We start from the raw sequence: 17364 nt of genomic DNA, 5'->3' as shown, positions 1-17364 counted from the left end.
TACCCTTGTCAGTTAAGGACCTCTTGTCCTGAGCTGCTTTCAGGATTTTCTCTATCTCTGAAATTTGCAAGCTTCACTATTATATGTCAAGATGTTGACCCATTTTTATTGATTTTGAGCATAGTTCTCTCTGTTTCCTGGACTTGAATATCTGTTTCTTTCCCCAGATTAAGGAAACTTTCAGCTATAATTTGTTCAAATAAACCTGCCCGTCTGTCTCTCCTCTTCCTCTAGGACCCCTGTTATTCTAATATTATTTCAGTTTATTGCTGATCTCTTGAATCCTCCGTTTGTGATCCAGTAGTTGTTTTTCTTTTTTCTCAGCTATCTTATTCTTCATTTTGTTTTCTGTATCACTCACTCTCTCTTCCTCCCCTTTCATCCTAGCAGTTAAAGCCTCCATTTTTTAAAGATAGAAATATTTTCTTTTATTAATGACCCCAACCACATTTCTTTGATACAAGAGTTTGAACTTAAATATTTAGGAGAAAACAAGTTAAGATTGCATTATTCTGCAAGTCATGACCAGTAACATAATGCAAAGTGCAAGGGCTTAGAAAAGGGGGAGGAAAGCAAGGGGAGTAAGGGAATGAAGGTAAAGAAAAGGAATTAAGTTGACCAAGTGGAATTTTTTTCTTTTTTTAATTCTTGAGAATTATGAGTCCTTGCAAGCAGAGCTTGTTTCTGCAGATTATTTTCCAAACGTGTACAAAATGGAACCAAAATGTAGAATCCCTTAAGAAACTGAAAAGATGCAACAATAAAAGGTATAATTATTCAGTAACAACTGTTCCAGCCTTCAGCTGCCACCCACCTCCTCTTCCTGTTCCTAAGAATTACTGGGATGAAAACATCTTCCCCGTGATTGTTTTCATTTTTTTTCTTCTTGGCATCGGACATACACAGTCCAGTACCTTGAGGAAGTCAGATGATTTTGCCTGCCTATGTGTGTGAATATAGGCCTTAGAGCACTTGGTGTGGTAGTGCAGAGTCCCAGAACACATGGATCAGGTTGATGGTGTTGTCTCAAGCGCTGGCATTGGTGTGGCAAGGGAGCAGCATGAAGGTAATGTAAACAATGTTGTCACCCACAGCAGCATTGATGTCTTTCAGCTCCAGAGGAGGTTCCCTGTGGCAAAAGAGGACCTGTGGGGCTGGCTCTGCAGCCTTCTTTGAACTCCTGCATGAACACTTTTCCAATGACCATATCGTTGTCATCCTTAAATACTGTGCTGAAGACTACTGTGACTCTGTCCTTTTCAGATTCAATGTACATGGTCTTACCATCCCTATAGTGGGATAACTGCCCTGTTCTCTCCTTCCTCGTCCTCTTCTTGGATCTGGGAATATTTTTCAAAGACAGAGGCAAAATAATTTTATTTCAACATACTGGCCTGATGCACAATGGAATCCGTGGATACTGGCCGATTTTCAAGGTCATGTAGCAAAGAGACATTGCATCCTGATTCAGGATTTACCAAGAAACTCCTGTACACTCTTTTTAATAACTCATCAGAATCATCTGCCTGAAGTTCCTTGTAGAATTTCAAAGAAATACAGATCATCATTTTTGTTTTGTCTCAATTAAGATTTGAAATATGATAGAGGACTCCATCAAAATCTGCAAATGTTACTTCTACTGCTTCTGGTTTGTTATTGGCAGCCACGTTATTGAACTTGGGTGCAAGTATCTCCTTGCTGATGCAGTTGTTCACCTCCAGCACGATCATGGTGACAGCAATCCCAGGCAGGGGAAGGAAAAACAAATAGAGCTTCCATTTTTGTCTGCATCTCAGTAATAGCCTTTTTTATTTTGACCTGATTAGATTTTAGTTCTTTCATTTGTCCAGTAAGGGATTCTCTAGTGTCTTCTATGCTTTCTTCAAGCCCAGCTAGTATCTTTATAATGATTGTTTTGAATTCTAGTTCTGACATCTTACTTATTTCCATATTGATTAAATCCCTGGCAGTGATTACTGCCTCCTGTTCTTTCTATATATCTCTTTATATATATATATATATATATATTATATATAATTGAATATAATAAAAAGAAACCATATATATTTAATATAAAAATAACTTAAAAAGACTCAAAAAAGAATTGATAAAATAAAAAAATAGCTGAAAAGGAAAAAAAATAAAACTGAAAGACTGACTAATAATAATAATAAATAATAATTTTAAAAACCCATGAATGCTATTTAATGTTTCCCCAGGAGCTGACATTTTGCAGTTCTCTATGATCAGTAAACTTGGTATTACCTGGATGTTCCTGCTGGTTTTCTAGAGGAGGGGCCTGTTGCACTCATTCTCAGGTGTCTTTGCCTGGGTGGAATTGCACCCCCTTGGACAGGGGGCTGGGCTCAGTATAAGTGGCTCCAGATTGCAATATGTGGTGCTGTTTTATTCCCTGAAGACTTTCAGTACCAGTGGGAAGGATGAAAATGGTGAATCCCCAATCTGTAGCCAGAGCTGAAAGTTCATACCCCCCACTCTTCAGTGAACCCTCACAAAAAACCAATCTGTCACTCTTGTTTCCCCGGTTTTCATCTGAACTTTGTGTTCACCCAGCCTGTGACCGAGCACTTTTATCTAAGGCATGTGACCCCATTTCAAGTCTACAAACTTTACAGACTCCTGAAGTGTGGACCTGCAACCTTTCTCCTGGGTGAGGGAGGGGGTCTCACCATGCTTGTGCTTTTCCTATCCCAAGACAAGCAGGAATAAAATTAGGTTAAATGTAAAACAAAAAAAGATAGAATATTATGAAAAACTATATGCCAACAAATCCTGGAGGAAAATGATAAATTCCTAGAAATATAAATTACCAAGACTGAAACAAGAAGAACTAAGAAACTCAAACAAATCACCAACAAAGAAATTGAGTCAATAATCAAAAATCTCGCAATAAACAAAAGTCTAGGACCAGATGGCTTAACAGGTCAATTCTACAAAATATTTAAAGAAGAGTTAAAACCTGTTCTTCTCAAACAATTGCCAAAAAAAAAAAAGAGAGAGAGAGAGAGAAAGAAAAAAAGAAAAAATAGAAAAAGAAGGAAAACTTCCAAATTAATTCTATGAAACCAGCATTACCTGATACCAAAACCAGATAAAGACACCACTAAAAAAAAACTATAGGCTAATATCCCTGATGAACACAGATGTAAAAATTCTCAATAAAATAGTGGAAAACCAAATGCAACCATACATTTAAAAAAATCATCCACCACAATCAACTGGAATTTATTCCTGGGTTGCAAGTGTGGTTTACTAATCACAAATCAACATGATACATCATATTAATAAAAGAAAGGATAAGGATCACATGATCATTTCAATAGATGCAGAAAAATCAATTGACATACTACAGCATCCATTCATGATAAAACCCTCAACAAAGTAAGGTTAGAGGGAAAATATCTCATCATAATAAAGGCCATATTAAAAAAAACACAGCTAATATCATCCTCAATGGGGAAAAAGAGAGCTTTTCCTCTACATTCAGGAACAAGACAGGGGTGTCCACTCCCTAGCAATGTTATTTAACATGGTATTGGAAGTACTAGCCACAGCAATAAGACAACAAAAAGACATAAAAGGTATCCAACTCATCAAGGAAGAAGTCAAACTTGCACTATTTGCGGATAACATGATTCTCTACATAGAAAACCCAAAAGTTACCACCAAAAAACTGCTAGAACAGACACACAAATTCAGTAAAGTCACAGGATAAGAAATCAATGTACATAAATCTGTTTCATTTGTATACATCAATAATGAAGCAGCAGAAAGAGAAATCAAGGAACCAATCACATTTACAATTGCACCAAAACCGATAAGATATCTAACAATAAACCTAACCAAAGAGGTGAAATACCTATATTCTTGAAACTATAAAACCTTGATGAAAAAATTGAAGAATTGAAGATGACACAATGAAATGGAAAAGCATCCCATGCTCATGGACTGGAAGAACAAATATTGTTAAAATGTCTATACTTCCCAAGCAATCTATACATTCTCTACAATAAACCATGTGCTTGGCAATAAAACAAATGTCAATAAATTTTTATAAATTGAAAATATGCAAAGTGCATTTTCTGACCACAATATAATTTTTTAAATTATAATAATATTTTTATTATATTATGTTAGTCACCATACAGTACATCCCTGGTTTTTTTATGTAAAGTTCCATGATTCATTAGTTTTGTATAACATCCAGTGCACCATGCAATACGTGCCCTCCTTGCTACCCATAACCACAATACAGTTAAGTTAGATATCAATGAAATGGGAAAAAAAATGAGAAATTCATAAATATTATTAAGCTAAAAAAATGCTCCTAAATTACCAGTGGGGGAAAATAAGATCACAATGAAAATTAGAAAGTAGTTCGGGATGGGTGAAAATGAAGACACAACATACCAAACTTTTCGAATACAACTAAAGAAGTGATTAAATGGAAATTTAGAGTTGTAAATGACTATATTAAATATGAAGATGGAAATACATCCCATTGCCATGGAATCAAAACTTAATATTGTTAAGATGGCAATATCCTCCAAAGCAATCTAGAGATTCAATGAAAACCTTATCAATATGCCAAAACCTTTTCTGCAGAAATGAAAAATACAATTCTAAAATTTATATGGATTTGCAAGGGGCCCCAAATAACCAAAACAATCTTGGAAAAGAATAAAAAAGATGGAGATCTCAAACTTTTCAATTTCAAACCTTACTACAATGCTGTAGTAATCATAACATCTTGGTACTTCAATGAGGATATTTCTATCAATGGAATAGAAATGAAATCCAGAAATAATCCATACAACTGTGGTCAATTGGTTTTTGATAAGGGTGACAAGACTATTCAATGGGGAAACAAGATTTTATCCAATTAATGAGGCTGGGAAAATAGAAGCTAACTATAAAACTTTTAGAAGAAATTATAAGGGTAAACCTTGATGATCTTGGATTTGGCAATGGTTTCATGGACATAACATTGAAAGCACAGCAATGAAAAGAAAAAAAAACAAATTTGAAATAATTATGTTAAACATTTTTGTGCATCAAACAACACTATCAAGAGAATGAAAAGAGACTACCTGAAACAGGAGAAAATACTTACAAATCACAAAATTGATGTGAATCTAGTATCCAGAATATGTACTCTTAAAATTGAAAAACAAACAATTAAATAATGGACAAAGGAGTTGGACAGACATTTCTCAAAAGAAGTTATGCAAATAGCTATTAAGCACATAAAAAATGCTCAATGTCATTAGGCACTAGTGAAATTTCACCAAATCCCATTGATATACCACTTCATACCCACAAGGATGGCCACATGAAGGGAAAAATAAGACTTAGCAAGGATGTCAAGAAGTTAGAACATGTATACATTACTAGTAGGACTGTAAAATGTTGCAATTACTATTATTTAAATGTACATACTACTCAAAGCAATCCACAGATTCAATGCAATCTTTGTCAAAATACCAACAGGATTTTTCACAGAAGTAGAACAAATAATCATAAAACATTTATGGAAGCACAAAAGACCCCAAGTAGTTGAAACAGTCTTGAAAAAGAACAGAATTGAAGATACACCAATCTCAGATTTCAAGATGTCTTACAAAGCTGTAGTAATCAAAATAGTATGGTACACACAAAAATAACTCATAGATCAATGGAATAGAACAGAAAACCCATAAATAAACCCATGCTTATATGGTCAATTAATCTATGATAAAGGAGACAAAAATGTACAATGGGGAAAAAACAACTTCAATAAATTTTGCTAAGAAACCTGGACAGCTAAATGCAAAAGAATGAAACAGGACCATTTTCTTACACCATACATAAAAATAAATTCAAAACTAAAGACCTAAATGTGAGACCTGAAACCATAAAATTCTTAGAAGACCATATAAGCAGTAATTTCCTCTACATCAGCTTTAGCAACATTTTTCTAGATCTGTCTCCTAAGGCAAGAGAAACAAAGCAAAAATAAACTAATTGGGAATACATCAAAATAAAAACTTTTTTTATCCATTTGTCTGTTGAAGGGCATCTTGGCTCCTTCCACAGTTTGGCTATTGTGGACAATGCTGCTATGAACACTGGGGTACATGTGCCCTTTCTTTTCACTACATCTGTGTCTTTGGGGTAAATACCCAGCAGTGCAATTGCTGCGTCATAGGGTAGTTCTATTTTTAACTTCTTGAGGAACCTCCACACTGTTTTCCAAAGTGGCTGTACCAACTTGCATTCCCACCAAGAGTGTAAGAGGATTTCCCTTTCTCCACATCCTCTCCAACATTTGTTGTTTCTTGCCTTGTTAATTTTTGCCATTCTAACTGATGTAAGATGGTATCTTATTGTGGTTTTGATTTCTCTTTCCCTGATGGTTAATGATGCTGAGCATTTTTTCATGTGTCTGTTAGCTGTTTGTATGTCTTCTTTGGAGAAGTGTCTGTTCATGCCTTCTGCCCATATTTTGACTTATTTGTTTTTTGGGTGTTGAGTTTGAGAAGTTCTTTATAGATCTTGGATACCAGCCCTTTATCTGCAATATCATTTGAAAATATCTTCTCCCATTCTGTCGGTTGCCTCTTAGTTCTGTTGATTGTTTCCTTTGCTGTGCAGAAGCTTTTTATCTTGATGAAGTCCAAAAAGTTCATTTTCACTCCTGTTTTCCTTACCTTTGGAGACATATCTTGAAAGACGTTGCTGTGGCCGATGTCGAAGAGGTTACTCCCTATGCTTTCCTCAAGGATTTTGATGGATTCCTGTCTCACATTGAGGTCTTTCATCCATTTAGAGTTTATCTTTGGTATGGTGTAAGAGAATGTATTACTCAGCCATCAGAAAGGATGAATACCCACCATTTGCATCAAAATGGATGGAACAGGAGGGGATTATGCTAAGTGAAATAAGCAACAAAAGACAATTATCGTATGGTTTCACTTATATGTGGAACATAAGGACTAGCATGGAGGACATTAGGACAAGGAGGGGAAAATGAAGGGGGTGGAATTAGAGGGGGAGATGAACCATGAGAGACCATGGACTCTGGGAAACAAACTGAGGGTTTCAGAGGGGAGAGGGGTGGAGGGATGGGTTAGCATGGTGATAGGTATTAAGGAGGGCACATATTGCTGTGAGCACTGGGTGTTAAATGCAAACATGAAGCATGAAACACTACATCAAAAACTAATGAAGTACTATATGGTGACTAACATTACATAATAAAAAAAGTAAAAAAAAATAAAAGCTTTTGAACAAGAAGAGAACTACCAACAAAACAAAAAAAGCAACTTACTGAATGGGAGATGATACTTGTAAGTGATATATCTGATAATGGGTTAATATTCAAAATATATAAAGAACTTACACAATGCAACATCAAAAAAACCCCAAATAATCCAATTAAAAAGTAGGCAGAGGGCCTAGCTAGACATTTTTCCAAGGAAGACATACAGATGGCCAACCAACACATGAAAAGATACTCAATATCACTAAACATCACAGAAATGCAAATCAAAACCACAATGAGATATCACCTTACACCTGTCAGAATGGCTGGTATTAAGACTAGAAATAACAAATGTTGGTGAAGATGTGGAAAAAAAGGAAACCATGCACACTGTTGGTGGAAATGTAAATTGGCACAGCTGCTATGGAAATCAGTGTGGAGATTCCTCAAAAAGTTAAAAATAGAAATACCATATGATCCCAAAATTCCACTACCAAGTATTAACCCCCCCTACAAGTGAAAACACTAATTCAAAAAGACATATGCACCCCATGTTTATTGCAACATCGTTTACAATAGCTAAGATATGGAAGCAACCCAAGTGCCCATCAATAGATGGATGGATAAAGAAGATGTACACACACACACACACACACACACACACACACACAGAATGGCATATTACACAGTCATAAAAAGGATGAGATCTTGCCACTGGAGACAAAGTGGATAGACCTAGAGGGTATCATGCTAAGTGAAATAAGTCAGACAGAGAAATATAAAAACCATATTATTTCAGTTATATGTGGAATCTGAAAAACAGAACAAATGAATAAACAAACACAAAGCAGAGTCAGACCTACAAATACAGAATACAAACTGATGGTTGCCAGAAAGAAGGGGATGGGGGGATGGGCAAAATGGGTGAAGGTGAGTGGAGACAGGCTTCCAGCGATGGAATGAATAAATCACAAGAATAAAAGATACAGCAGAGAAAACATTGTCAATGGTATTGTAATAGCGTTGCATGGTGATAGGTAGTAGCTACGTACACTTGTGGGTGAGCTAGCATAACATGGAATAAACTTTCCACAAAAAAAAAAAGTGCAGAACAAGATAGCTTCCTTGGGGAATTCAGCCAAGATTTAAAAGATGAACTAACACCAACTCTACACAAAATCTTTCCAAAAATAGATGAGAGGACATTCTATAAGATAGAATGCCATTGCATTTATAAGCACTAAAAGAAAAGCAAAAAACAAAACAAAACAACAACCAAAAAAACTCTTCTCAACCCATAGTTATATATCCACTGAAAAAATCCTTCACTAAGGATGAAATAAAGCTGTTTTCAGATGAAGAAAAATTAAGTAAAACATTGCTGGTAGACAGGCTCCAAAAAATTGTTGAAGGGAATTTTTCAGAGTAATTTTAACAAAAAGAAAATTAGAATATCAAGAATGAAGGAAAAATAACAAATGCTAAATATCTGGGTAAATGTAACAGACAATTTTCCTGTCTTCAGTCTTTTTAAATAGGTTTGACAAATGAAAGTAAAAATTGTAGCATTGTCTCATGGGCTTTCCTGGGTATGTAGATGCAGTGTGTGTGTGTGTGTGTGTGTGTGTGTGTGTGTGTGTAAAGAAGGATAAAGGAAACTATATGATGGAAAAGTTTCTCCATTTCAAGACTTCAATAATCCTCTCTCAATAATTAATAGAACAAGAAGAAAGAAATTGGCAAAGATATAGAAAAACTAAACAATGCCATCAACCTACTGGATCTGATTGATATTCATAGAACTCCCACTCTGCAACAGCAGAAAATACAAACTATTAAGGTGCAAAAGAGTGTTTGCCATTATAGAACAAATTCTGTGTCATAAAACAAACAACAAATTTAAAATGATTAAATCATACAAGTAAGGGCCATGATTATGGAATCAAACTAGGAATAAATAAGAGGAAATTCATAGGAAAATCTCCAACCACTTGTAAACTAAACAGCACATTTTAAATAATCAATGGATCAAAGATGAAATAGCAAGAAAAAATTTAAAATATTTTGAACTAAAATGCAAATACAACACACCAAAATGAATGGGGCTCTGTTAAAACAATGCTGAGAGGGAAATTATTGCATTAAATGCTTATATTAGAAAAAAATGTTTTGAAAATAATAATTTAAGTTTTCACCTTAAGAATCTAGGAAAAGAAGAGAAAAAGAAAGCAGAAGGACGGATCAAATAAAAATAAAAGTAGAAACAGAAAACTAGAAAAAAAATCAATAAAATCAATGAAAAAAAGCTGTTTTTTAAAGGATCAATAAAATGGAAAAACATCAAACAGTGGAAAGAACTGAAAGAAGACACACACAAATATTGGGAATAAAAATAGAATCTCTTACACACCTGAAGACTTCAAAAAAAATGATGGAATAATATGAATAACTCTATGCACATAAATTCAACAATTCATATTAAATTGACCAATATTTTGAAAACCACAAACTTCCAAAATTCACCAAAATTGGTACAGATAGCTTGTATATAGTATACTCCTCTAAACATTGAAGATAATTTTCCCAAAAAGAAATTTTCAGGCCCATATAATTTCAATGGAGAATTTTATCAAACATTTATGAAGAAACAGCAGTAATTTTACATATTTATTATAAAAGAGAAGGGAACATTTCTGGTTTCATTCTGAAAGGCAAACATTAACCTACTACCAAAACAAAGATTTTACACACACAAAATAAATCCCTGATGAATATCCCTCATCAATAGAGACACATAAATCCTTGATAAAATATTGGAAAATTAAAAAAAAATTGGCAAATAGAATTCAGCTACATAAAAGAATTATACACCCAGGGATACAAGGTTCATCCAAAATTTGAAAATTGATCAATGTACTCCATTATATCAGCAGTGTAAAGAAGAAAAACCACATGATCTTACTAATGGCTGCAAGAATTTGACAAAACCAATATTCAAACATGGTAAAAATACTCAGCAAAATAGAAATAGAAAGTAATTTCTTCTGTCTAAGAAGGGGTACTACAAAAATCTTACAATTAACATCACACCTGACAGCAAAAGAATGATTACTTCTCCTAACAAGGACAATGTAAAGAGGCCCACTCTCAGCACTCCTATTCAACAGAGTATTGGAGATGCTAGCCAGTTAAATAAGTCAAGAAAGATTTAAAAAAAGACCATCAATACCCTGATACCAAAACCAGGAAAGGACGCTACAAGAAAAAAGAAGAAACAAACAACAAAACCCACAAAACTATAAGCCAATAATACTAATGACTGTAGATGCAAAAATTCTCAAGAAAACACTAGCAAACCAAATTCAGCAGCACATTAAAAAGGTCATTCATGATGATCAAGTGGGATTTATCCCTGGGATGCAAGGATAGTTCAATAAATAAGATATATCATATTAATAAAATAAAAAAAGCATACGGTCATCTCATTAGACACAGAAAAAGCATTTGACAAAATTCAGCATCTGTTCATGATAAAAACTCTTAACAAGTAACACGTGAAAAGATAATCAGTATCATTAGCAATTAGAGAAAAATAAATCTATGAGATTCTGGTATACCTATTGAAACACTAAAATTTTTTAAAAATCAAACTGAGGGCTTCAGAGGGGAGGGGGTGGGGGATTGGGATAGGCTGGTAATGGGTAGTAAGGAGGGCACGTATTGCATGGTGCACTGGGTGTTATACGCAACTAATGAATCATCGAACTTTACATCAAAAACCAGGGATGTACTGTATGGTGACTAACATAATATAATAAAAAATATTATCATAATAAAAATAAATAAACAAAACAAAAAACAAAAAATAAATAAATGAAAGTTTGTAAAGGAAAATAAAAAAATAAAAAAAATATATATTTTTTGACAATATCAAATGCTGGGAAAGCTGAAGAGCAGCTAGAAGTCTCTAACATTGTTGGTGCAAATGCAAAAATGCTACATCTACTTTGAAGACAGTATGGCAATTTCTTATAAGGATAAACATACCATACAACCTAGTAATCATGTTCCTTGGTATTTACCCAAGTGAACTGAAAACTTATTTACCAAAAAAAAATCTGCACATCAATGCTTATATAAGCTATATTCATAATTACCAAAAATTGGAAGCAACCAAGATGTCCTTCAATAGGAGGTGACTATATAAACTGTGGTACATCCATACAATGGAATATTATTTGGAAATTAAAAGGAATAAGCTGCCAATCCACACAACAATATGGAAAAACCTTAAATGCATATTGTTAACTAAAAGAAGCTGGTTTGAAAAGGTTAGACACTCTATGATTCTAATTATATGACATTCTTGAAATGGTAAGACAAAATAAATCTGAAAACAGAATTAAAAACTAAGGAAATATGAATAAAGGGTGGATTTTTGTTATAATATGTATCAATATCATTTCAAAAATTTTTGTTTAGTATACTATAGTGATATAAAATTTTAATAATAGGAAAACTGGGTATGAGTATAAAAGAACACTCACCATCTTTGCAGCATTTCTGTAAATCTAAAAATATTTTTTAAATCCTATATTTTAAAATATCTCTAAAAAAAAACCTTACCAAAGAAGTTAATTTTACCATATTGTTATAAATAAGATTTTAATTAAAAATGATTAAGGAACACAGCTGATGGAGATTCTAAATAATAGAGATTTTGTTATAAAAAGGCTAGAAAAATTTGTTAAGAATAGTATCCTACTAAAAAATCTGACAGACATCTATTCCATTCCTACTTCCTTTGACCTTGACTAACCATTTTCCTGCTCTAAATCATATACACAAATACTCAGAAACAAACACATGCAAACCTCAAAAATCTTTAGAAAATAAAGATAGTCACAACTGCCACTCATTTGGTACATTATATCACCTAAATCTGATGTTGCATACAATATAGTACATGGCATATAGTATTTCTTGAATATAACTATCCTAATAATGACTAAAGTAAATGTCTAGCATTTGACAGAAGTTTCAAATTTACTTTTGAAAAAATAATTTTAAAATGTTGTTTTGAGATAACAAGACCTTTTTATTATGCAGATAAGGGAAAAGAATATCTATATTAGAAATAATCAATTGCTATAAAAATGTCCTAACCCAAACCATTCTACATATTTTGCTTTGTATTCTATATTACACATGAATTTAAGGAAAAATGATTTATTTTAACAAATGCCATTAAAAATGTATGTTTAAAAAAAGATGCCTTTGTAAAGTTAGAGTAAAATCTTAATGCATATTAAACAAAATCAGATACCATTTTCTTATATTTACTGCTATCATATCTCCTTTACAATGCATGTCCTGGTCTCACAAAAATATATCACTCTTTTCTTTGCTTCATTCTTATTAATATTCAATATTGATTACTTGTGAATGATCTTAGATCCCTAAAAATTTTAGCTTCTTTAAGGACAAACACTCTCTTCTTTATCATTTAATGCTCTGTGTTTAACACATTGATTGGTCCATAAAAGGAATGAAATATTTGTTGAATAACTAAAAGGATATATGAATAAATGAATAATTACACATTAATGTTATCATGTTTTTTTTGAGCATTAGACTTCAAAAAATAACACCATGGGGTTGTGTGTCTATAAGGGCTTCTGTGCAACTAGAAGGTCATTTTCAACACTACTGGAGAGAGATTTTTAATTATTTCATCTATAGTTTAAATTGCCCATTTTCTGTGATCAGAACCACATAATAGCTAGTTGAGGGGGGCTGCAATCTGTGGAACTAACTGCCACAAAAGTTGTCCAACCTGTGCCTTATTTGTATGTATAAAACCTAGCTGAACTGAACAGTCTATTCCCTAATGTTGAAAGTACACTGGAGCTTCTGTTTAATATTTCAGTTCAATCAAGAAGTATTTATTGTGCTTATGTGATCAGCCTTGTATTTCTAATATGTTCTAATGTATTTTCTTTTATTATTTCAATAACTACCCACCCCCTTCTAGGTATAAGAGAAACTCAATTTAGTGAATTCTGCTCTGATGAAAAATTATGTTATAGTGGAGTTCCAGGGAATTTAAGAAAAAGCTTAAGAGCACCACGTAAAATTCACTTGCAAATTAGGTATTCTTCAAGGTTAGATCTCCTTCTTAGGCCCCTTCTGCTAAATGACAAATACAATTCAACTAAAACTCTGGACTATTCACTTCCAACTTTTATGGAAATCATAGTCACTCTTTGTGCTTTTTTTTTAAACACACTCCAAATTGCAGCTGAACATAATTCACAATTTGTTCTAATTCACGGTAACACAAGAGCAAGCCAGATAATTTTTTTGGTCATTAAAATTTGTGAAGAAAAAATTATTCTCAAGTGCCAAATCTATTATAGAAAGAGTTTGAAGTTGGTATCACTCTTCACAGTATTTTTTAAACTCACTAAAATTATGTTTATAATGGAAACACCATTCCCTACTAGCAAGTAGCCAACATGGCACATCAGTAAACACAATGATCTATATTCAAATAAAGACAATTATTTCCCTTATTAAACAAATATATTTCTCACCTATTTCTCATGTTGACACAAGAATAACTATAAAACAATCACAAAGTAATTATTAGGTAACAAATATTTATGCTGTTTTTGTTAAAAACCATGAGAGTTTAACTTGAGATTTGTTCTTCCATCAGCTACTAAAAAAGATATTTTTTAAAAAGAAAGAATAATTAACTGAGTATATTAGAAGGCTTTTGGTCAGCCTCCTCTGCCTCCTTGATTATGTCTTTTGTCACCTTCCATTCCTTAAAATTTTGAAGTACAGGACCTTTTTGGAAATTGTGACATTTAATTTAGGTTAGCAAACCCTTGTTTGATAGTTTCATTAAGAAAAGAGGAAATATTTATCAGGTCCTGAGAAATTGTATGTAAAATGACAGAGGAAAAGCAAAATGTTCAAATATCTGTTCATAATTTTACCCTTCAAACTTTTATACCTTCAGGGTCTTCCACAATTAAGTGAGCAAATTTTTTAAATTACATAACATTTTCCCTGCCTGTATCACCCACAAAGCATTTACTTGTATAAGGTAGCTGTGGCATAGGAAACTAAGTCATGATTTTCATTCACTTTTGCAGATGACCAACAGTTTGCACTAGATCATTGTATAATAGATCTTTACTGTGTGCTTTGTGCTGTGAGGTTTCATTGTGCACATTTTCTCATCAATATTTGATGTATTCCTAATAAGAAAAAGTTTAGGTTTCAGGGATTAAACCTAAAATCTTCTGACATTCTGTATTGGAACATTATTGTGGCATAAGAGCATGGTAAAATAAATTTCCTAACATGATTGGATATACATATTTAATAAATAATGCCTTTGTAACTTCCATATGTAATATCACATTTCTTTTTTTAGGAAATCATAAATTTATTTTTTAAATAATATGTATTTTGTTATATTAGTCACCATACAGTACATCCCCAGTTCTTGATGCAATGTTCCATGATTCATTACTTGCATATAACACCCAGCGTACCATGCAATATGTGCCCTCCTTAATACCCATCACTGGCCTATCCCAATCCCCCACCCCCTCCCCTCTGAAGCCCTCAGTTTGTTTCCCAGCATCCACAGTCTCTCATAGTTCATCCCCCCTTCTGTTTATTTTAATATTTAAATATCTATTTCAAGTTTAAAATGTACAGAATGTATGTGTATAGCTTAGCTCTCAATGCCTGCCCATGCATATATAGAGGGGCATGAAAAAAGAAGGCATACACAGAAAATCTCAAAAATAACAATATGTGTATCTGGATACATGGGGACATGCCATTATTAATATGAGGGATATTTTTTTTTCTTATTTTATTATGGTTTATTTTAATTGCAGTATAGTTAACATACAGTGTTACATTAGTGCCAGGTGTACAAAATAGTGATTCAACAATTCTATACATTGCTCAGTGCTCATTAGGATAAGGGTATTCTTTAAAACCCATCACCTTTTCACCCATCCAAACACCTTCTCTCTGGTGGTAACCATCAGTTTGTTCTCTATAGTTAAGAGTCTGTTACGGTTTGTGTGTATGTGTCTCTCTCTCTTTTTTCATTTGTTTATTTGTTTTATTTATTGAATTTGACTTATGGATGAAATCATATGGTATCATCTTTCTCTGACTGACTTTTTTTGCTTAGCATTATACAGTTTAGCTCCACCTATGTTGTTGCAAATGGTAAGATTTCATTCTTTTTATGGCTGTGTAATATTTCATTGTATATATATTCTATATCTTCTTTATCCATTCATCTGATATGAAGGAAATTTTCAGGTGTATCTCTTCAGTTGGAAACTATAAAGATTAATGGGTCAGGGTAATAATGGTAATGGCACAGACAGGACTCGCCAATTAAATGTCATGACACTAAGCAATAGCAACACATATACTTAAATTGGTTGGTAAAAATTGGGGTAACTGGGAGAGTTTGTTTGTGTAGCTACTAAAAATCTTCTTTGGACACAGCTGCCTGAAAGCTGCTTTTATAGGTTTAGATTACTAGAGACTATAAAGGGTAATATAAATTTTGTGTATATCTCAATTTGATCATTATCTTTATCACTATTGGATCATTCTACTGTAATCTTTGGAATGAACTCAATCACATCATGGCAGAATACAGGATTGTGTCCTAATTAAAGACACAGCATTACAATAGGCACCAGGTCACATTTCCTAGACATGTGGGCTATATGAACATATACAGCATAAGAGCAGACAGCAAATAAGATTTTTTAATAATATTCTTTCTGCTTTGCTTAAAATACAATGAATTTTGTTCTTTGATGAGGAGGGTAAGAAGACATAGCACTAAAATTTGTTTTAAGGAGGAGAGTGGGGGAAGGTGGTGGCAGAGTAGGAGGCCCCTAGCCTCACCTCATCCCATGAACACAACTAGATAACTATCAAATCATCCTAAATGCCCCAGAAATTGACCTGAAGATTGGCAGAACAAACTCCACAACTAAAGGTACAGAAGAGACCACATTGAAGAAGATAGGGAAGTATGGAGACATGGTTTGGGAAAGAAACAGATCTTGGCCACTGTGGAAGGGAGGGAGCTGTGATCAAGGAGAAGGGTGAGAGATAGACTAGCACACAGGAAAGCACATAGGGAAGATGATTCCTCACAACGATTTGCTTGGAAAATGAGAGGGGGCTGAATTTTCTGGGTTCCTGCAAACAGTGGGGCTTAAAGCCCAGAGTTCTAAGTGTCAGCAGGTTTGGCTCAGATACAGCCCAGAGGCATTGTGACTGCTCTTGGAGAGAAAATGGAGAAAATAGCCCACAGACATACATCATGAAAGCACCTATTTGAAGCGCACCTGGGCAATGTTATTTACTCATCTTGGAGGATGTCCCAGGGAGGCGGAATTCACAGAGAGACCCTTCCAGGAACAAAGGAATTGGCAAGCACCACTTCCCTCCCCCACCACTTAACTTAAGCATAGGGACACTTGCATGAAGCAGCACACTGTCCACACTGGCTACCTAACTTGTTCACAACAAGTCCTGCACCCTTGTACTCTGGTGGAACCACCTTTCCCACTCATGTTTTCTTCAGTCCCAGTGCAGTGGTGCTTTCTTATAGAACCAGTCCAAACCCTGCCCACACAGTGTCTCCTGAACCAGGAGTTCTACAGGGCCATGGTTCTGGGGGCAGTGGTGACAGGTCCCATTTCATGAACAGACCAGAAAGCAGCAAGTAAAAATTTGCCACATTCAGGCCAGGACAAAACACTGTGCAGTGTTTTGCACTGGACCACTCTGAAGATGACTGGCCCAAATGATAAAGTGGCCAGGACACATCAGAGCTCACACAGGATACATTGGAGACGCTCCCTGAAGTACCAGGCCCTTGGGAACAGAGAACACTACACTGTATGGCACTACAAGACCACTTCTTCAAAAGCTATCATGCCCAAGAACAGGAAAGTAGCTGACTTTCCAAAAAAAGCAGGCACGGAAGACCACTTCTTCAAAGGCTATCATGCCCAAGAACAGGAAAG

At 34.2% G+C, this 17364-nt stretch overlaps 1 protein-coding gene and 1 pseudogene across 4 annotated transcripts in view; both read right to left on the bottom strand.

The window, feature by feature from the left end:
* The window catches only part of DACH2 (dachshund family transcription factor 2), a 798780-nt gene that overhangs the window by 328522 nt on the left and 452894 nt on the right, over nt 1–17364 (bottom strand). The gene's annotated exons all lie outside the window — the stretch shown is intronic.
* LOC100471971 lies at nt 837–1730 on the bottom strand (annotated as a pseudogene).

Source organism: Ailuropoda melanoleuca, chromosome X (assembly GCF_002007445.2).
Source record: "Ailuropoda melanoleuca isolate Jingjing chromosome X, ASM200744v2, whole genome shotgun sequence".
NCBI classification, from domain to species: Eukaryota; Metazoa; Chordata; class Mammalia; order Carnivora; family Ursidae; genus Ailuropoda; species Ailuropoda melanoleuca.
Note: the sequence above shows the minus strand (reverse complement) of the source record. Positions and strands in the feature narration are given on the sequence as shown.